At 30.1% G+C, this 23506-nt stretch overlaps 1 protein-coding gene across 1 annotated transcript in view; it reads left to right on the forward strand.

Moving 5' to 3' along the window:
• LOC134831274 (hemicentin-2-like) overlaps positions 1 to 23506 on the forward strand; it is a 117897-nt gene that overhangs the window by 30445 nt on the left and 63946 nt on the right. The window lies entirely within an intron of this gene.

Genomic DNA, 23506 nt, shown 5'->3' on the forward strand with positions numbered 1-23506 from the left:
GACACTTTTTTGTCTCATTTTCAGTTTTTTTTTCTTGTTTGCTATAGATTTTTTTTTCTGGAGTATGGCGTTCCTCTGTGTAAGTATTGAGATGATGAGTGAACATATATCATGTCATTGCCATGTGCCGAACGCCTGCTGTTCAAATAATATGATCTATCAAATTATTACTTGATGGATGCCGTCAGCTGTATTCATATTTTTAGGATCGTGCTGAGTTGCGTTTTTTATGACAGCACTACTATTTGAACAGTTTGCATGTGAAAAGTGGTTGGCATATATATATGGGAAAGCTTTGTCATCAGATTTTCGAAACATCACAGAGATACCTATTTTTACTCTTTTTTTTTATTTGAATTGTTTGGCCAAACAGAAAACAGATGCAAACTCGTGACGCGCAAGCCATGCGATTCGCATGTGATTAAATAAGACCTTGACTTTTGGAACAACTTGTTTGATTATTTGATGAATATTTGAACGTGAATATTTTTCGAAACTAAATTAAATTAAAAAAGGGTCTTGATTTAAAAAACGTTCAATAAAAAAAATTTCTTGCAATTTTATCCTAGATTTTTATATAAAAAAAAATATTGAAAAATTTTGGTGCAAAACGACAAACCCAGGTTTCAAAAGAAAATAAAAAATTAATTCAAGCGACACGTGTTTCGTTTTTGCATCATATGAGATATTAAAAATAAATGAACTGACCGCACGTCGCACGTTGAATTTGAGCTTGACAACGGAACGGGTTTTATTTTTCAATTCAAAAAAAAAGAACGAAACAAAAAAAAATTATAACCTATCTTAGTTTTTGCTCCAAAGTTCGTTTTTGTTTCAAATGCAGACAAAAACACAGTTTTCCTTTCGATATAATTTTATGGCATGTCAGTCGTTCAAGTTGTTGTCTCCCTCCTATTTGCCCCATGTGCTGTGTGCAGCTGCGGAGAGAAGAAAAAGCAAAACAGGAAAGGATAATGAATTTATATTACGGTTTAATGTGTTGTTCCTGTCATGGCAGGTAGTGCCCGGTTGGTGGTACCCCTTTCACATTTTCTACTTTTTCCTGTTGTATTTGATGGGAAAGCAACTAGAAAATACAAAAAAATACAACAATAACGAGGAAAAGAAGCACACACACACAAAAATGTTTTAGCTATCTTTTTAGCTTTTTTTTTTGAGACTGACAAAATGTGAACGAGGCAAGTAAATCATGTGCTGCATGGATAACAGGAAGAGAAGAAACATTTAGGAATTTTTTCACCAACAAAAAAAAAATGAACGGAAAAATAATGCAACAATTTTTTGCCTACAAATTTTTTTTTTGTTGATAAGAAGTTGAAAATATTCGTGCGTGATAAAAACTTATTTAATTTATTAACTGAAATTTTTATAACAATTTAAAAAGTAATTTGGTCATTATTTCAAAGATTCAAAAGTGTTTAAAATTTCATAATTTAATTAGGTTTTGTATATACGAAGTAGCTTAGAGATTTTGTTTTAATTTAAAAAATTGGTTGCAAGAATTTCAAACAAAAATATTTTCATATTTTTCCATATTTTCCGAAATTTTAAATTTTTTTACCAAATTTTTTAATTTTTTTATCCAATTTAAAATTTTTTTACTGTTTTTTTGTCATTTTTTATTTGATCCAAGCTTTTCAATCATTTTCAGTTGTAATTGGTTTTTATTACATAATGACAAAAAATACTTGCATTTTGTTTGTTTTTCTTTTTTACCGCATTTCGAAGAAAAAATGCGTGTGTGTGTCACATGTGCCACAAAAAATTTTTTTTTAGTAATTCTTTGTTATTTGAGGTCTGCGGGCAGGCTCTTGGGTTGTGAGGTGTATGAAACTGTAAAATGGCCATGAGGAGTATGAAAATGTGACTTGAGGAGTACGAAATTGTTAAATGAGGAGCACAAAAAAGCGAAGAAATGTAACAATAAAATGCGGTATAGTATGTCGTTCTACAGACGACTACTTTCTCTATTTTTTTAAATTAAATTTAAATTGAATGATTTAATGAAACTTCTATACCTCTTTTAATAGATACAAACATAGTTTAACTTAATTTAATTTAATAAAATAATAAATTTTATTTAATTAAACTAATTTTTGAATTTAATTTAATTTCATTAAGTTGCTAAGCGGCATTTAATAGAATTCTCAAACTCGACTTTTAATGAATTAAAAATAAAAAAAACTATTTTGATGAAAAAATAATTAATTTTTTTTCTTTCTTTTCAGGTAAGAAGAACATCTTGAATCTTTAATCTGGATATTGTGAGTAAAATTAATCAACAAAAACAATTAAAATTGTCCACAATAAGCTTTAAAATCTCCCGACACACTCTAATTCACATTGATTTCAATTTTGCATGCATCTACATAAATCTACTTTGTGTTTGACACACAATTCTCCAAATACCTTGTTGTAGTAATCTGAAAGGTAAAAGAACATAAATAAACGAAAAAGAAACGCGGTCGATTTTCCTTTTTTTGTTGTTTCTTCCTTATGCTTTGTCTTTCTTCATGGCCCGGACATATTCCAACGTTATTTGGTGTCGTGCGAGTATTTATGTTAAACGACGACAATTTGAAATCACATTGATAAGGGTAATGAATTAAAGTGAAAATTTATGTCTCATTTTGCTTTGTTTTCTCCGTTGCCATTCCTTTGCGTGTCACGAGGCAAAAATTGTTGTTACATTAGGAAAATGACAAAACAACTTTTCTTTCGGTGGAAAAAGTAAAACTTTGACCTGACATCTATTAATGAGTGAAAATTAAATGTGAATAAAAAATGAGTTTATGGTGGAAAATTATTCGAGGGATTAATTACCTGTCGTCATAGTTATTGTTGTTTTTATTTTCGGTTACAACAACTTATTTTTTTTCATTGCCGCTAAGATGTAATTTTTGTCCTTCAAAATGTCTCTGGCAGGCAGGCTGAATAAAGGACCCGACAACAATCCACTTGAATGTGTCAACTTTTGTGTTTACGTTTGTGTCGCATACACAAAAAGAGGACATCGGACAACTTTAATGATTTATCTCTGTCAACACTTCGCTGCTATATACATTTAAACACACATAGAAGTGTCAACATATCACTTTGGAGTGATATCTTTTTTATCCCAAACACTGTTTGATTCCGTACAGATAAATATCGACCAACAATAAAATTTCTCCTCGTCTCAAAAGTCAAAATAAATAAAAATTTTGTATTTCTTCTCTTCACTTTTGGATTATTTTGCTGTCAATTTTTTTTTTTACTATCACACCATACACATTTATTATGATATATTTTTATGTATTTTTTTTTCGTTGAAAGCATTAAATTCTCGCCTTTGTTCGTCCTATCAACATGACCTTTTATCTATGTTTACAGTTTGTGCTCATGCGAAATCGAAAATCTTCATTCGAGATGGCAGAATGTTGTAACAGCGAAGACTCCTAAATAAAAATAAACAATCAAAAAGAAGCAATTTTATTGATTATTCGAACAATTTCGTAGATTACTATTTATGTGAAAAATGTGTTGAATCTGTGAACGAATATATTGGCTATTAGGATGTCCAAAAACGGGTATTTTCAATGAAAAATGCTTCAAAACGGTGAATGCCACGGTTTACCCAAAGCCCATTTTTTAGCGGATAAATAGAAAAGTAATAGCAATAAAAAAAGTAAGGGATCGCCGGTCTCTTGAAAAAAAAGGTGATTTGTGATGAAATAAGGAACTGACTTGGTATCGTAATATAATGCGGAAAAATGGACTCTTATGTATTGAATCGGGAGGAAAAGAAACGTAATAATAATAAACTTTGTCGAATTTTATTACTCGTTACGTCTTTTTTTTGCGTGGATTTTAACGAAAAAAAAAATTGATTAAGTTGTTTAGCATTTGTCGGTCTGTCAATCAGAATTTTCTGAGTTCGAAAATATTCTCTGAAAATATTCGTTATAAATAATTTCATTTTTAATTTAACTCAAAAATGCGCGCAAGTTCTTGTCTAAACCCTCTTAATTGTAATAAAAAATATCGACTATAAATAAAACAGAGTCCGATCTAGTCTAATTGTGTTTATTTAATAAAGTGGTCTGTTATTGCTGATCATCAAAGTTTTTGTCTTCTTAATCAGTTCTCAGAAGAACGGCGGGATTTTTTTTTATTTCGTACTATAAATTCCATTACAATGCTTTTATGAGTTTTGTTTAGATTTTAATCCATTTTTTTGTCAGCAGTTTTCTATATTGTCTCTGAACAGTAATAAAAAAAATCATGATGTTAAGCAAAAATTAATCCCATTCATTGATGCATTGACCTCGTTTGTTTGTTAATGAATTGACATTAAAGAAAATTGCCAAGTATTTATCTGTCATCATCTTTAATGAAAATGGCTACGAAAAAAAACTGTAAAAAGCTCCACCTTTAGACTTTCAATTTTAATTTAATAATGTAAATGACGAGATTCTCCCCTCCATGTTATTTACGTTTAACAATATTTTCGTTGATAATTTTTAATAATATTAATATAACGACGAGCACTTCTCCTTTTTGTTCGTTCTTTCTTTTTAATTTTTTTTGTGTACAAGTAAAAAATGCAAATTACCGTTCCTTTCAAATTTTTAGAGTGTTGCTTTTCCATCGGCATGTAGAAAAAAAAAACAAAGTGAACAGCGAGCAAAACAAAACAAAGCGCCTCGTCATACAACAAAGAAAATATTTTAAATAATGTTCGGAAGAAGCTTAGTAAGGCATTTTGTGATACAAATTTTCATTAATTTTTATAGTAGTCATTGTTATATTTTGCATTTATGTAGCAAAGGTCCGTGTGTTTTTCGTTGTCTGCTGAATGGATGGACGCAATAATATAATTTAAATTTTTATGCGTCGTTGTTTGGAACAATGAGAACGGACGGAACGATGGCAAACAAAGAAAACCCAAACGAGTGTCATGTAAAAGTAATTATTATAAATAATTATTACACCTAATACACTCGACTTAGGGCATTTTGAGTGTTTTCCGCCGGAAGAATTAAATTTTTAATTAGGAAAAATGATGAGCTTTTGAGAGTTTTTAATTGTATTTAACAACAAATTTTCCTAAAAACTTATTTTTTTTGTCACTGAAAAAATATTTTCGTATAAATTTGTTCTTTTTACCCTTATTTTTCCAAAAAAAATGTCAGAAACGTTAAAAAATAGCCAAAAAGCTAGAAAAAACTTTCAAGATTAGATATTTTTGAATATAAATATTTTTGAAAGTTAAAATTAGAATAGAATGAGATAGTTTTTATTAAATTTAAACCTCTTGAGCTTTTGAATAAAAAAATATTGATCCTGACCATTTAAATATAAAAATGGCAACTAAATGATTTCAAAAGATTGCTGAGATTTTTTTAAAAATATGTATTATGTCCAAAACCATTTAAAAATTCAAGAATTCTGTAACAAAAATTAAAAATTTATAGTAGTTTTTTAAAAAAATTAAATTCTATGAATTGGGTTATAAAAATCAATTTTGTTCATCAAATAAAAATTTAATTAATTAAAAATTAAAGTAATTAAAGGTATTAATAATAATATTTACAATAAAAACGATTAATTTATTTTGTTTTTCCGACTTCATATTTTATAAAAAAAAAACCTAAAATGTTAAAAAAAAATCCTCTGAGAAAAATGCCATAAAAATTAAAGATATTTTTGTATTTTTCTTTCAATTTTATACAGACAGAGTGATATTTCAGACACAATTTATTGGATTTTAATCGGTAAAAATCACCAGAGGTGCCCCAAAGTCTTTTCTTAATTATTCTTGTCCACGTCCGTTGCCATTTGTAGGTTCAACGACAGAATTGCAACACACGCCATACACAAAATATTTCATTAAGGTGAAAAATATCCTTTAGGGCATCACGTTTAATAATTATTCTTGTTTACACCTGTGTGATTTCATTTTCTTATTACTAATCTTTGCATGCTCTTTTCCTCCACAATCCACATTTGTGTCGATGCATCAGTCCGACAAACAAACTAACAAATAACTAACTATCCATGCCTTACGGCCTGTTGTCTGGTCAAGCAAAATGTTCCCTTTTCTGTGGTACGATGACGTGCGTGTTGCGTGCCTTTTTCCAGGTAAAATATAATAATGTCGACCAAGATTTGTGTGTGTCTAGTAGTGTAGAGAATGAAAATCAAATATGTTTGTCATGAGATTTTATTTCGTGTCCGTTTTTTATGACAATATACACAAAATGAGAAGCAGGATTATCCCTGCGTTATAGCTAGTGTCGGTCCCTCAGAGACCAACTGGATCTTTATTACTTTAGTTTTGTCTTGTCTTCTACGCAAGAATTTTTCTTTGCTGCGACTATAAAGGAGTTTCCGGCCGGTCTATTTTTCTTTTCAAGCCAGTGACTTTACGTTTTGACAAAACTGACAAGACATTTTAATGAAAACCAATACGAATCGTATTAAATGTGATATTTTCGGGAGGGGACGAAGACTGCATGCATGTGTGTCATATCAGTTGTGTGTGTGTGCGAAAATAATTGGATTTATAATTGGATAACATATTCATGATTGCATGATGATTATATTAAAAGTATATCAAATAACAGTTTTATTATGTGAATGTCAAAAAATTGCCAAGACTTTTGATGTCTGTTTTATTTTTTTAGATTAAATGACAAAACGAGTTCACTTACCTTTTATATGCTCGACTAATTTTCATCCAGGTTGATTAATGTACACACAAAACCTTAACCACTTGACCTATTCAGAGAATTTACGTGAAAAATGAAAAATTATCAAATCGAGACATCAAATAATCCTAGTAAAAAAATATTTTACCTTATTTTAAATTGTTTAGAAAAATTGCTTTATTGTGTCCGTCTGTTTGTCCGTACTGATGTGTCTATTTGTCGTTTTGCTAATTCAAACGTTCCAGAGTTAAATTTGAATTAGCTGTAATAGCAATTTTTTTCAATTGTCAAACTTTACAACATTCGTGAATTAGCAGAAGGCGATTTCAATATTTAAAAAATTAAACGTTGAATAATTTTGCACAGGTTTTCGTGGTTTTTCACTTCAACGTAAATTCGACGCCACATCACCGGTCTAAAATTTTAATTTATGCACCAATCGAAACATATAAATCCTTCACATTTTATGTTGTAGCACCCTCGAAAATGTGTGTCAATTAAAACCCTTCAAAAGTTAAATAAACTTCAGCAATAAATTAACGACAACTTTTAATAGAGGTCCCGAAATTTTAAGTAATTCCAGTCACTTGACACATTTCCGTTAATAATTCATACAATTAAACAACATAATTAAATTCGTTGGCGTTCAACAAACCATTCTCGCCACACATTTTGCGGATGATTTCACGCGAACTTTATTATTTTATTTAATGAAATGCCATGGCACCACACATTTCGTTTGGTACATATTTTTCCTACGCGACACCGCACGACAATAATTATAACGCAAATACCTGTCTATCTATTTTTTTTTTGTTTTTGTATTTTTCGGTTGACAAACGCGCGCCGCGCTGCTCGTGTCGCCAGTTTTAATGCAATAAAATTCCTCTTTTTTTATTTTTGGGTCAGGGATGCATTTTTTCCGTGCACGCGGGCAAGTTAATGTTATTATATTTCGATTTTTATTTTTATGCCGAAACCTAAACCGATATTTTTGTGTGAAATTATTGTGTTTTTAACTGCAATACTACTGAAAATAAGAGCAAAAAATTTGTTATTCTGAAAGCATGTTAACTTAAAAAATCAAAGTATTTCATTCCATTTTAGACGCACACAAGACAAGTTATATCAAGAAAATATTTTTTAGATGTCGAAAAATTTTGGAAAAAAAACAGAGGAAATTCTCTACGAATGCTAGAATTTGTTAGACACACATGATGATCTTTGAATCAGCAGCAATCGCATGCCTTCATTTATCTCTTGAAATGCTGCCAAAAAATAATGGTTTGCACACAATTTTTCGTTTGCAGTCGTAGCCAGACAGCATGTTAGTTACGCTCAGCAGTACGAGGACGACGACAACTACTCAAAACAAAACTATCTTCTCATTTTGAAAAATAATACACATAATTTTCTGCACATTTTTATGTTAAAGTCAAGTATTTTATGTGTTTTTGGATGTCCATAGTAAAAATATAAAAAACCATAAAAAATTTTAAGTTAGATAACTGTGAAATTTCTACCAATTTTTTTTGACAAATTTTTAGATAGTTTTATCGCAATTGGTTGTTCGACTACAAAAAAATAAAACATCCACAAAACCAACCTATAGATTTTTTCTCTTAATTTTAATTTTTAATTTTTTTAAATCTCTTAATTTTCTTAATTTTAATAATTTTTTTTTAAAAATCTTTTAATTTTATTATTTTAACTTTATTTCCAAATTTATAATTTTTTGACTTGAATAATTAAAAGTATTTTTCATAAAATTAAAATTTCATAAAAAAAAATAAAATTTCATAAAAAAAATTAAATTTCATAAAATTTTATTTAAAATTTAATAAATTTTGGAATTTCCGAGGGACTTGTTTTGATAATCTAAAGGTATAAAAAAATTCGGTCCCACTAATATTTTGTGTAAACGAGAACCAAGATTTTTTTTTTACTTTTTTTACCTTTACCACTTTCTTTTAAAAAATATTTTATTTATAAAACATTTCTAAAAAACTGAGCTTTTTTCAAAAAAAAAAAAAAATTGGCTAAGCCTTTAAATTTAGGAATAAAACAAAAGTAAAAAAAAATAGACAGACTTCTAGTGATACTGCATATTTTCGCTTCAAAAATCACAAAAGATAAAACCTCAGTAGAATTGTGTCTGTGCAAATCATCAAGGGAAACAAAGAAAAAATAAACCGCCACAAAAAAAAAATCTAGAAAAATGGTAAAACTAGATAAGAAATATTTTTCTTGACTCGTGCGATGCAAAGTCTCTCTGTATGTTGTTCCAATTTTTTTTACGACGATGTCCGTCGACAAAGCTGAGAAAAAATGAACAAAACGGAAAAATTGATCGTAATGGATAAATTTTCCCAAACGTCTGTGTGTGTTTTGTTTTCTCATTTCGTTCGCATTTTGATTATTGTCTTTTGCTATGTCGACGTCGTCGTCATCGTCGTCGTTGATGTTTCACACGAGAAACCAACGAACAAACACAACATGACTCGCTATAAAAATGTGTAGAACGAGAAAGCAGGGGGTAAAATGACTTGGACAATACTTTGATTGTTCTCTGCATAAATTAGACTTGCTAATGTTTTCGTGTCGTTGTTGTGTCACAGCTTTTTTATGGTCTTGCCTTGATTTTGTTTATGCCGTCATCATGAAAAGACAAAGAAAAACAGCAAAAAAAAAGTTATGAAAGATAGAGAGAAAAAAAAATATCGTCATTGCGGTCAAGAATGTGTTTGAATATATTAATATTTAATTTATGTGTGATAACGTACCGAAAATTATATTATTTTCGATGGCAAAAACGGGCCAAACATGGAAATGAATATGGAAAAGTGATAAAGAGAATTGTTCTGCGTCATAATGAGGTCAAATCTGAGTAACGGACTTGTTTTTCTCCCGTTTAACGATATTGAGATTGATTTCTCTTTCAATTATCTCAATTCAAAAGTATTACTTTCAGTCCGTTTCACGTCAACTTCATCCACTTATTTGCATGTCTTGAAAGTCTCAAAGGGATCGTACATGTACATGGAATAAAAAGCGAAAGAAATCTATCTCTGCATCATCATCATCATCATCGTTTATATTAAATCTATTTAAATGAAGCATGTTGTTCATGTATTTTTATTATGTTGAAGCAGAGTTTCTCGCAAGTTAATAGAGAGAAAGATACAGAGCAGAAATTCACTATTAGCAGGCACGAATGTAAAATAGGCAAACTATGCGCTGAATATCGAAGAACGTAAAACTTCGAGAGAAAAAAAGCAAGAAGATCTTATTAAACGAGATATGCGATATTTTTTTTCCTTCAAGTGACTTGGGCGAGTTCAAGGGTGGCGACGAAGCGCAGAGGGACGCGTCGTCGTCGTCATTGCTGTACAAACGTCAAGTTGATTTTTCTAGTGAATTGCCAGCATCAACGAGCAACGTTGTAAGAGATGTAAGGCAATAAATGTTTGCATGCTGCTGATGGTTTTCACAATAGCGACGTTCCAGAGTTAGCTGCCATTGTATTGTCTTCCACAGACATTCTTCTTGCTTCATTTTAATTTTAAAATGATATTATGAAGTGGAAAATTGAAAATAAACTGTGATAGAGCACGTAGAGACATATTGTTATCGAATGCAGACGATTATGAGGAGTGTTGGTGACATGCAGCGCACGGAACAGCTTACGCGAGTGGAAAGCGGTATGAGAATTAGTTTGAGGCTATTAAAATCAGAGGTTTGCGGTAAAAATTAAAATTTGATTTTTCAAAGATTTTTTTGACTGCGAAGCTTAAACTGCAATGTTTCAAAGAATTTTTAACAAATTTTGTCAAATAGTTCGATAATTTATTTATTTTTTTTTTGTAAAATATTATCATAATGAGAATAAATTTTATTTTAAAATAATAAAATAATTAATTTTAAAATAATGGCTAAATGATTTTATTTTTTATTATTTGAAAATTAAGGTAAATTTTTTAAACAAAGATTGACAAATTTGTTTCAAATTCAAAAATACATTTTAATTTTAATTTGGTAAATTGAGTATTTTAAATATTTTTTAGACCAAAAATAAAAATAATTTTTTATAGTTGATTTTTTAGGTTAGGTTTGAGGACTCATCACCGCGATCGGAAGACCTATTGTGATCGCTATGACAAAATGTCGTTGATTTTTTAAAATTTTATTTTAATAAATTTCCTCGCCCTATCCAGTTATTGATTTTTTTACGGGACATCGAACATTAATAATTATTATGTTTTATTTAACAAGACCTAATGTGGCAAAAAAATCTTTTCATTCATAAATTTAGCAACTCAAGCCCTGAAAAAAAAAATAATAATAAATATTCTTTTCAATGACCACTAATAACAAATTTTAATGAACATCTTGACCTAAAAAAAAAAATTCCACACAAAAATTCTTTTGAATTCCACAACAACCGAGCATCCGTCGTTGCCGATAGAAAACGGAACATTAATCATCTCAAATATTTTTTTGCACTATGACAGTAAAAAAAATCAATTTAAAAGCATTTTTAACCAGGAAAACTCGAATTGAATAAAAATATTTCACCTTCACCCCGTTCATTTTTATCAATACTTACTCTGCTACCTGCCATAAGTTATTTCTATAAGGACTCGAGCAGGCGAAATTTTCATGAAATTTATTAATGTCACGTTTTAAAACGAGAAAAAAGAGAGCAAGAATAAAGAAAGGAAAAATATTTTCGTGACACTGAATTCATTTTTTGAATCATAATTCAATTATCATCCTTCTTTACTTTGTCACACACTACATTTATTCCCTTCCTGCCTGCCTCATCCGGAGCCTAAAACAGCAAATCGGAAAAAATCATATTGAATAAACACACACAATGGCGGAAGCACTTGCATAGCGAACGAAAAAAAAAACTCAAAATGAGGGTAAAGTTTACATAAAGTTTAAACGAGAAAAAGTGATATTTATAATTCAGGAAAAAAAAGAAATATTGTACGAACGGATGACTGAAATAAAATGACACAAGCATGAATTTTAAATAACTCAAGTTTCTCAGAACTTTTTGTGTCGTCGTCATTGTATATTGAAATCATAATAATAAAATATGAGATTTTTCGCACACACATACAAGAAGCAAAAAAAAACAAACAAACTTTTTCACTTATAATCCTTCATCATCTTCAAATAACGATCCAGCTCCTTCTTCATCTTGAGTTGCTGTTGTGTTTTGTTTCGTGAAGAGTATTTCTCACATAAAATATTAAAAGATTCGGAATTTACATATTTTGTGTCAGGTCCTGCTTTACTTTTTGTCATTTGCTTGGTGTTACTATGATGGCATTACGTAAGAAAGACATTGAAGTTACAAGGAGAAAATAAGCAAATGACGAAGAAATGACTTCCTGATATTTATAATGTACGAAAAAAAAGACAAAGTTTTGCGTTAGAGAGAACAAAAAGGAGATATAGAAAGGCCATGAATCACATTTCTTATTTGTTTGACAAATATTACTTTATTGTGAAGGCCTGTGCGACACACAAAAGAGAAAAGACATTTTGTTTGTGTGTTAGATGGTGATTGTCACGAGAAAACACATATCACAGAGACAGAGAGAGAGAGAATATCAAAGTTGAGTGCAATAAAATAAAAATAAAATAATTTTACTACATTTCCATTTCCTTTCGTCATTTGAGAATTTTATATCAAAGGATCTTGTGTTCTCTCTGTGCGTCATTATCGTCACAAGAACGGGCATCGAGCAACACATAAAAACAAATTCTTCATGTAATGTTATTATATTTATGATGATTCCTTATATGAAACATTTTTCTGTTAAGTCTTGATACTAAAAAAGAGACAATTTTGGAGACATACACATGAGGATGATTGCACTTTGTTTAGATTATTATGGTGAAGAGAAGAGGTTTCCTTTGAAGATGATTTTAAGAAGACATAAAATAAATTGACTACCAAAAAATACTCCGTTCAAAGAAAAATGAAAAATGTCGTCCCACTTTCAATTTTAGATGTTTTGAAGTACTTTAAGACACTTTTTGAGGAAGATAAGGAAAATTTATTTTTTTTTTAATTTCAAGTTGAATTATTCTTTTTTTACCTTTGAATAATAAAGCAATTTTACAAATTTAAATAATTAAAAGCTTTCCATTTTTCCTTGAAAATTCAAAAATTCTTCATTCAAAAATTTCTTTTTTTTTTATCATACTTAACGTGAACGAATTTTTTGTCCTATTTATCAAATTTGTCATCATAGGGATGGAAAATATATAATTTTTCGAGATTCTAATTATTTTTTCAATATTAGATTTCTACTAAATTTTCAGTTCTGATGCCAAATAATGAAAAAAATCATAGATTAAGACAATTTTTGAAAAATTTAATGGTTTTTAAATTATTTTTAAAAATTTTGAGGTCTTCACAATGAGTGTTGAAACTGTTGGAATTGGAATTTGAATTGAAATTGTTGAAAAGTTTGTATGGGATTTCGTTTCAACAATTGTTGGAAATTCCAACAGCAAAACTTTTGTTGAAACGATTGAAATTGTTGAAAAGACAATATTGTTTAAATTTTCAGTTGTTTTTAGTTTGCTGGCTATTTTAAACCATTTATGATGATTTATGATCGATATCAGAATTTAAAAAAAAAATAAATTTTATTAAGTCGCTCCTTTATTGGAATTTTCAACAATTCCAATTTAAGCAAATTTCAAAACTTCATTGTGAGAACCCCAATTAACTTTTTAAAATTTTTTTGAATGAAAAAAGTCGCAAAATAAAAAGAAATATTTTTTGAATTGCTAAAAAATTGATTTAACTCGATTATTTTACATAAAATTATTTTCAAAACTAATTTGAAAAATTAAATTTAAAGCGACCTAATTTATTTGTTTCACTTTTTACTTTTATATTTCTTGAATATTAATAAAAATCAAAAACTTTTTCTCATCCTTTCATATTCGAGATGAAAAATTATCAAAGCTCACTTTCAATTTTCTCATTACTCATCTTCCATAAAAACAACAAAAAATGTAAATGAATCTCGTCTTGAAACTTAGATAATAATAATAACTGAGAGCAAGTAAACAAATAACACGAAAATCTTATTACATGGTTTGTTTAAAATTGTTTTTTTTTCTTCACATATTTACTTTAAAAAGAAAAACGAATAAAACATGAAAATACATTAAAATTTTCTTTACTTTTCATTTTGTTCGTCTATGCCAGGCAGACGAGGCGAAAGAATGAAGAGATAACATATTTTGAATGGATAAACATAATCCTTCTCTCGTGTTGTGTTTCGTCTGATGTTTTATTTGAATGAATGCATGAACACTCAAAAATCACGAGTTTTAAATTTTCTTTGTTCAAGTGAAAGCAAGAATTTTTTATTATGCTGATTGTTTGAAAAGTAATTTGTCGAATTTAGATTTATTGTTTGTTTTTCTCGGAATAAAAAATATTTAAGAAACACCTGAATTCTCCACAAATTCTACGATTTTCATGCTTTTCTTCAATTCTCTGTAAATTTCTCAGAAAATTATTAACAATGTGATACGCCAACATATAATTTAAAATGTCAAAAACAGACTCAGCCTAACTTTTAACATTTTGTTACACACTCAAACACATTATTATTATTATTGTTTTATAATTTACATTTATCTCTCATGGTTTCGTATCTACTTTGTTGTCATTTTGTTGACGCAATTCATTTTTAGCTACTTTTTGATACACTTTATTATGCCATAAATATTTGAAATTTTGCTCTCGTATCATGTCTTATTTTATTGTGTCTCGCTCTCTAGCTGCGAAGCCACCAAACAACACACTTTTTAGCAAAGTTATGAGTGACAGGAGTTTTGAATTGTATGGAATGTGTAATTTCTGCCTGCACACCATATAGTTTCATTCCGAGTATTCGGAAAATGTGGAAAATATAAGTAGTAGGTAGTGTGCGACATAATGAACTGTCAACCTAGAGAGTAAAGTTTTGCGCAAAACTTTATGTTTTTGAGTCGAAAAACATGTTTGTTAGGGTGTTTGAAATAGTTTTTAAATGACTTGAGTAATTCCAGAGGGAAAAATTCACTCTTGAAGCATCCTCTGATTCTCGATTCGAGTTACAACATACTTTTTTACCCGAGAAATGCACTTTAGAAGATTTGCTTCGCGATGCTAAACTGGAGGGTAAATCGCATTGTTTTACATTGGAATCTACTTACGAAGTCTTATCAGTTATTCGAAAGTTTCTTACCATGAATTGTTTTAGAAGCAAATTTTTCTGATCTTTAATCTACATTTAACAGAGATTAACGGCGAACAGCCATCACTTCGATAAATCTCAGCCGTAAAGAGAGTTTGTGTGTGTATCATTTAAATCTCTGTCTTTTTCTCAAATAATCTATTTTCAATCCACTTGTAAAAAGTTAATTTCTAATGTTACCAACGAACTGATGAAATTTTGTTTTGCTTTTACCGCAAAAACGAGTTTCTCAGTTTTTCCAAAATTTTCCACGAATTTTTGGTTTTCGAATTTTTTACTTGATTAGAAAAATATATAACAGAAATTCTAAAATTTTGAGATATTTTTTTACCACAGATTTTTTACAAAATGAACTTAATTTTACTTAAATTCCAGCTTAAATTACTTACTTTAAATTTTTAAACTGGGGAAAATTTTTTTTATTTAATTTTTCATGTACAGATCTCTAAAATAAATTTTGAAATCGAAATCCTAAATAACGAAATCAATGAAACTTTTTTACATAATTTTAATTTTAAAGATAATTTTTCCTTGAAAATTTTCTTTGCTAAGTTCGTTGAAAACCTCTGTAATAAATCTCACCGAGAGTCACAAACAATTTATTAGCGCACAATAGAATTACCATAAATGGAGTAATTTATTAGGAGTGTATAAATTTTCCATTTGCCATACATTTAAGCTGAACGACAGTTCAAGCACAGCCCACCCCATCTATTAGAGCAAAAATTTATAAGATTTCGCATCTCATTTGGAGTTTTGTAACAAACTTTGAAGAACATTCTTTTTTATTTGTCTCAAACGCAGGCAAAACACGGATTCCCCACAACTACATAATGAATGGGAAATTTGCATTTGAGAAGATTTTTTTATTGAATTTTCCTCTTTTCTTCCTCTCTTCTTTTGTTCATTTATCAGTCTTTCCGAAAATTTATACACATGAGTGTAGCCTCATGTATGACAGACGGAGAACGACGACGACGACGATGACAAAAAAACGACAGACAGATTAAGTCGCCGTAGCGTATATGATTGAATTACCTCGTAAAGAGGAACGAAGTGAACCGCAAAAACTGTGTTGAATTTTTTTTTCTATGCCAGAGCTCCCCAAATCTTCTTATTTTAAGCTGTTTTTTATGAGTCGAGAAAAAAAAAACATTTTCTATAGAAATGAACAGCGCCAACAACAACACAGACATTAATTCTCGATCAAACTTTTTTATTACCAATTTTCATGTGTAATCACTTTTTTTCTCTTCACTATTCTTTTTTTTTCTGAAAGTACTCTGCTTTGATCGGCTTTGATGATGATAAACATTTATAAAGTTGTCGTTCGGAGAAAAAAGAAAGATGATGCCGCTTTTCGATTTTGTTCATTATGAGATCGTTTTAACTTCGTTTTATAAAAAAAGTTGTTTGACCACGTGACCTGGGATGTTTTTAAATCACTTTAACTGAAAAAGTTTCAAACCACGTGACTGGAGAAATTTTTTGAGTCACATTTTTTACCTAAGAAATATTACCTAATGTTACCTAAGAAATGTTTTAATCCTTGAGACTTGAAAAAATTGCAAACCACGTGACTTGAGACATTTACAAAAAAAGTGACCTGAGAAGTTTCAAACCACCATCCACATTTTTCTTCAAAATGCGATTAAAAAAAAAATAAATTACGATGTCGGAAAAAACTATAAAATACAATAATTTAATTCTCATAGACGCACATTTGCTGAAAAAGTTCTGTACAACGTAAAAACTGCGAGAAACAAAGAATTTTTTAAAAATAAGTCCCTTATTAGGCGCCATCCATTTACGGCGTCGGAAGTTTGAGGGGGGGTGGGGGTCCATGAATTTCCGATGGATTTCGACGTAGGGGGAGGGGGGGTAAAAGTATAATACGACGTCGTATAAATTCTCTATAATTAAGATTTTTTGTTTCAATTTGTCACTAATATTTAAGCGCTTCAAACTTTTTCGATCTGTTTTTTAACTTACTGAGTAAACATGTACAATTTTTCACAAAATTTCCATATAAATTTGAGCTAATTTTTAACAATTTTTCTTGAAAAAGGGGGGGGGGTATTTTACTCAAAAGTACGTCGTAAATTAGGGGGGGTCTTTAAATTACGACGGTTTCCGATTATAGGGGGGGTGGGGGTCAAAAAATGTCCATTTTTATCCGACGCCGTAAATGGATGGCGCCTTATCGAACGAACAAGCAGAACATTAATCCTTTTTCGCAATGCTCCTCGCTTTGCAATAAAATATCATCATCACAAGCTAAAACTGCTGCAATTCTCCATCTGATGGCTAATGCCGCAAAGTAAAACCTCGTATCGATCTACAACACATTGTTGCCCTATACGTGCGTATTGTGTATAGAAGAAAAAGGGATCAATATCAGAAATTTAACGCCTCGTATATTTAATGTGACACCAGAGAATTGCTCTTTGGCAAAAAAGGAACGTTGCTGTATACATCGGGACTAAGACTCCGCCATCAATATTCGCTGCAATCTTTATTGTTATAGTTGCTCTAGAAATCGTCCAACTGACGTGCTTTAAAATAAATAAAATCCCATTTTCTCCACGAAGAATGAAAAAAAAATCGACAATAACCGACATAAAAAAATGACCGATGACATATTTTCCTTATCTAAGTGGACGACACACTCACTATTGTCGTAGTCCCCCCTTTTCTCGTGCCTATTTTTGTCATTTCCATATTATATTTCATGCTATTCACGGCGGCATGCACAAAAGAAACTACGTCGACAATGTCTGATAGATGATGGAAAGCGTTACGGAGAAGGAAAACGAAGAGAAGAAAATTGCTTAAAATGGTTATTTAAAAATAGAAATTTATGGCGTTTGTTGGAATGAGAGGCAATGGGACACGGTATAATATTAATATTAAAAGAAGGCGAACGGACAAAGGCACAGATGTTGTTTATTATAATTTTTTTTTCTCTTTGGTTTTTCGGGTAAATACTTTGTGAATGAAAGAAATACTGTTATCAGTGAAATAATTTGCATATCAAGTGTGGACGTTTTTTCCGTTATTTATTAGATTTCATGCGGCGATAAGGAATTTTTATGGAGTGAGTGAAAAAACTGACCTGAAAAATCATAAATCCATTAATGGGAATTTTTGACATTCCAACGAAATTAGGAAATTCTTGAAAGCACGGTTCGTTACTTTACTGCCTAATGCCAAAATTGATAACGACAACATACTTTCACACATGTCTAAACATTAAAAGTACGCGAAATTTAATCATCGTTTCTTTTTTCTCCGCTGTATGTTTTTTTGGAAAGGAAATTCGCTCGGGGCTGAAACAGAATACGAGTCGAAGTAGTAGCTAATTCCATTAAAATTATGTCGTCGTCGTCTGTTACATACGCGCGCGCTCGTTCATTTATTTCAGTTTTATTTATAAATTATGTTAACCTTGGGGCTGGCAAAATAAACGACACAACATTTTTAACGTTGCTCGGTGATCTCGCTGCTCTCCGGGCAGGTCCATCAACACTTTTGGGAAGCAAAGGGAGGAGAAATTGAACGGTGCGCGATGACAGATATGGGCGGACCGGGTCTCGTTTACCGCACTCGTTTGGGTTCTGGCAATCGTTTCTGTGTTTTCTAAAATAATGCGAAAAATATTTTTTAAGAGTCATAATAAAGCACATTTTACATTATTTCGCATTTTATGCCGCGCCGAAGAACACACAAACACAAAGATAAAGCCTATTTATTTAGTAATATATGACTCTTATCTTGAACGAAGGCGCTTTGTATTAAAATTACATTCCTCTTCTTTCGGCGTTGTCGTCCTCATTTTCTGTGTGTTTCTAACTTGGCAAGACTTTTCTCATCCTTTTTTATGTAAATTGATTATTTTTTAGCTTTTACGATGCGTTTACGCACGCACAAAGCCCTTAAATTTCGTAAGTAAATGGATAAAAAACGAAGCATACAGAAAGAAAAACATAAATAATAACACCTACGTAACTCACATTAGAGGCGTTTTGTTTATGTTTCGGAGACGGTCGAGACCCAAGAAGAAAGAAAGAAAAAGAGGATGAACGAAAAGTACTAAACAAACAATCAAGCGTTTGACTTTGATGGAAATAATATTTACATTTTCTTCGTCTTTTGTCTTACAATTAATTTATATTACATTTTAAGAGCATTCATATTTAATTTTTTTCGATATTCGTTTTTGATCTGTATTTATTGAAAAGAGGAAAATAGTCTCTAAAAAAATTTAAACTCAAAATCTTTATATAAAAATTTTGAAATTCTCAAATTTTGCCACATAAATTTCTTTAATTTTTTATAATTAAAATTTTTATATACATTTTTATGAAAAAATTCTTGAAAAATCCCTCATCTGATATATTCCTTTATTGCATACCTCATTATTAGCCGTAAAATAAATTGTATGAATTTCGTATTCATTGTGTACATTTTAAGAAAAATTTTTCTTTTTGACACCCAATGTGATCTTTTGATTTCTTTTTAGAGACCCTAAGAATTTTTTAAAATTTTCTTAACAATTTTTCATTAAAAAATAAGAGAAAATTTATAAAATAAATGTATATTTGAGAAAATTAACTTATTTGCATTAGTTGTCACGTAGATTTATTCTCAATTTATTTGTAATTTGAAGAAAAAAATATAATAAAATTTATGTGCATTAAATTGAGATTGAATTTGTGTGACAACTAACGCAAATAAAGTAATTTTCTCAAATTTACATTGATTTAATAAAACGTGAAAAATTGCTAAAAAATTTTTGGTAAGTCTTATTTTGAAACTCTGAAGATCTAAAAAAGTCCCACTGAGTAAAAAAAATAAAATTGGCAAGGTAGAACGAAGTCTACGGGTAACGCCGCCAGTGTAGAACAATTAAAAACGCTTTTGTTAATGTTTCCAACAACGTTTAACTTTAAAAATTGAAATTTAAAACTTTTTTTTCCGCACATAGGAAAGAAAACAATCAATTTTCCGTTACGATCTGCTGACACGTGGTAATAGAATTTCACATTAGAAACTGTTGTCCTTGGGGCACCCACTTTTCTGTGTAATTTTTTTTTTCATTCCATGTAAAAAAAAATAAACTTCTTTTTATCTCGAACACAAAAATTTCTTACGTCACTCGCTATATGTGTCAACACAATGGAAACATGAGGAGCCTCAAGCTAAATTTAATAAATCAAAAATATCTCCTTCATCTGCCGTGGCATGGTGTTTGCGTGGTTCGGCATCGCATGCGAAGACAAAATAAAATTATTATCATTTGAAGAGAATTTACCTATACATTCTGCGCGTCGTCTCCTTATTAGACAAACCGAAACTTTTTGGTTGAATAGAAAATAAATTAATTGTGCGGCAGCCGCAAGCTCAAAAACTATATCACACACAAAAAAGTAATATTATTATTTAATACTGACAACGTTTTTAATGAGAGGCATCTCGAAATTTCGCATTGTGTGATGCGTAGTATTGAAAAAGGGATAACAATTTACGTATAGAAAAGGGGAACATTGTGTGGAGGTACCCAATTTAGATTAGATTAAGACAGTTAAAAAGAAAGGGTTTCACTGTATGACTTTCGGTGTGCGGTAAAGCATCGTCGTTACTATCTCTCACATACACAAAAGCAATAAAAGTGAAATTAGAAGAAAATAAATAATATGGTAAGAGACTCATTCTATTGTTTTTGCCGCAACTACCAAATTCCAAATATTTAAACATTGTTCTATTAAATTTGTTGAAAAGTAAGAGTTTCTGTCTTTAAAGATAACTAATTCCTTGAAGGTATCGAAAAAAAAACTTGAAAATTCTTTCTAAAACCTATTTTTTGACACTTTGAGACTTGTTTTCTTGTGAAAAAAACATCATGCTCTTCTGTGAAGCTATCTACATATTAATGGGTTAACTCATCTCACATTACCATAAAAATACACTGACATTGAATGACAGAAAATGAAACGAAAAGGGATAAACCCACACATTTAATAAAGCAATAAATGTTAGATTTTGCCTTTAAGATAAATGGAAAAAGGGATTCTATGCCAATAATAATTGTGTTTGTCATTCACCTAGTTTAACTACCACAAAACATGTAAATGTGCGCAATTTGAAAGACATTTAATGAATGGCTGAATGAACACACAAAGATATTTTGATAATGTACCCTTTCTCTCTATTTTTCGCTCCACTCAATGAAGACATCGCCATATCATTTTAGTGGAAAATTATTAAAACAACAGAAAAGGCTTTTCTATGGAAAAGAGAAATTATTTTATCATAATTTTCTCTTGCGTGTTTTGATACGAAATTATGTTTTTCCAAATTTTGCTTGGTTTTGTTTCGTAAGAATTTTAATTTGTTTTATAAAAGAACTAGAGCTTCCCTTGAGCTTCGTTTCAGCCGTCGATTTTTTTTTATTTTTTGTTTTTGAAAGCAGAAAATTACCTGGAATGCATTAAGTCAGATCATAGAATATGCAATCATGTTGAATGCATTTTGTGAATTTTCCACGAATCTTTTGATTTTTGTCTAAAACCTTCTCATATCTGAATGTGACACGCTACAAAAAACCCTTAAGAGATTAGCAAATCAGAATTCTAGTGAAACTGTTATTAATTGAAACTCAGAGTCAATATAAATTTTGAAATGCGATCACATAGATTTTGCTTCGTGAATATCTTTGGGGATATTTTGTAGCGTGTCAGACTCAGTTTTTGGAGCACAAAAGTTGGGTTGCCTGTGTTGTTGGGATATGTAAGATTCATTGCATACCACATTTCATTTTTACCGCATTACATTTTTTTGAAAAAAATGCAGTATTGTGTTCGTGATGTCCGTCCGTCCGTCCGTCTGTGTGGTGTGCAACTTTAATTTTGTTTGAATTAGCAGGTTTGGCGAAGTCTTTTCAAATGACAGATTTGACAACATATTTAAAAAAATTATCGGTTGGAATTTTAAATTCGTGTTCATCCGTTGGAAAATGTTGTCGATGAAAATTAGTGGAAAACTTCGGGAAAACTCGGAAAATTCATGGAAAATCGAAATATCTTGAAATATTTCAAAATTTTTAAAAGTTCAGGGAAATCTTGCGAGTAACATGAAAAATTAATGAAAATCTTCGGGAAAACTCAAAAAATCCATGAAAAATAATGAAATTGAACACATTGAAATGCGGTCAAGTCATTCATTTTATAAACGAATGCAATTCATTCTCGTTCTGACTTTATCTAGAAAATTGCAATGATTGCATAGAGTGTTAGGTAAAATCTGTTTTGGAAAAACATAAAAACTTTAAACTGACTTGAACCTTCGAATAACTGTTAGAAAAAAAATTTAAGAAAGCCACGATGAAAAAGTAAATTTGTGAATAGTTTGTTCCAATTGTTTTTGAACGTACAAAATATGGTAAAAATTTGTCTTAGGACATTTACAAACAAAAGATTTAATAAAAAAGTACGAGAAACTTTGATAATTTTTGGTTAAATCTTACGTTGTCTTGGAGTGAAGATAACAAAACAAAGAAAGAACACCTAAAACTGATGTCCCACAATAATTGTTTTCAAAAGTTTTGAATAAAGGCTGTCTCCAACGCAACGTTTACAATTTACATTCACCTACCTACATTTATAGTTTGTGCAAAAAGTATTCCAACTCATTGAACAATTAATCTTACACTTTTACTTGGAAATATTTCGAACACAAATTGATGATAAACCTCAAGAAGTTTTAACCACTAATGGAAACAGAATGTCAAGCTATGGTAAGAGTGGAGACGACCGGTCATTGTTTGAATTTACCGCATACTTTTGTATTTATTCCGAAACCAACCTAAAATTCAATTGAAATTTTTAGGCATTAAAGCGTAAAATTACACGCTGAATGCCTTTGAGGCCCAATTTAATTTGAAGACAAGTTTATTTAGAAAATGATAAATTAACTTTCAAACATAAACAACAAACGCTTTTGATTATTCATGTGAATGCACTGAAAGAAATGTTACAGTCACAAGTCAACAGTTACAGTGTATCGTAATTTCATGTACAAAGTCACATGTGTTGAAAACAAACCACTTTTGAAGATCAGCACTGTCATGTAACGAATGTCATATGCATACGTAAACAATGTACACTGATAAGACTTCCCTTTGCCTTATCAAAGAGCATAATTATGTATCACATTTGAACAAAAGATTCATTCTCGTGTAGCTTGAAGTCGTAAGAGCGCTTTCCTTTGTCATGTTAATTGAATTTCAATTGTAAAAAGCATGGATTTAAATCTTGTTTTGGAGTTAACGAGACACGCAAAAAAGGAGAATCAAAGCAAATCAAAGTGATTTTGACAACATTTCCAAGTCAATTTGTGCAATAAATGTCGAAGACTTTTGTGAAAAGTTTAGATGCGCATTGATTGTTGACGATAATTAAATTTGATTGTTTGTGAAATTCTAAAGCAATTTTCTGTTTTGGTTTTCTTTCA

Source organism: Culicoides brevitarsis, chromosome 2, assembly GCF_036172545.1.
Source record: "Culicoides brevitarsis isolate CSIRO-B50_1 chromosome 2, AGI_CSIRO_Cbre_v1, whole genome shotgun sequence".
In the NCBI taxonomy this organism is placed as follows: Eukaryota; Metazoa; Arthropoda; class Insecta; order Diptera; family Ceratopogonidae; genus Culicoides; species Culicoides brevitarsis.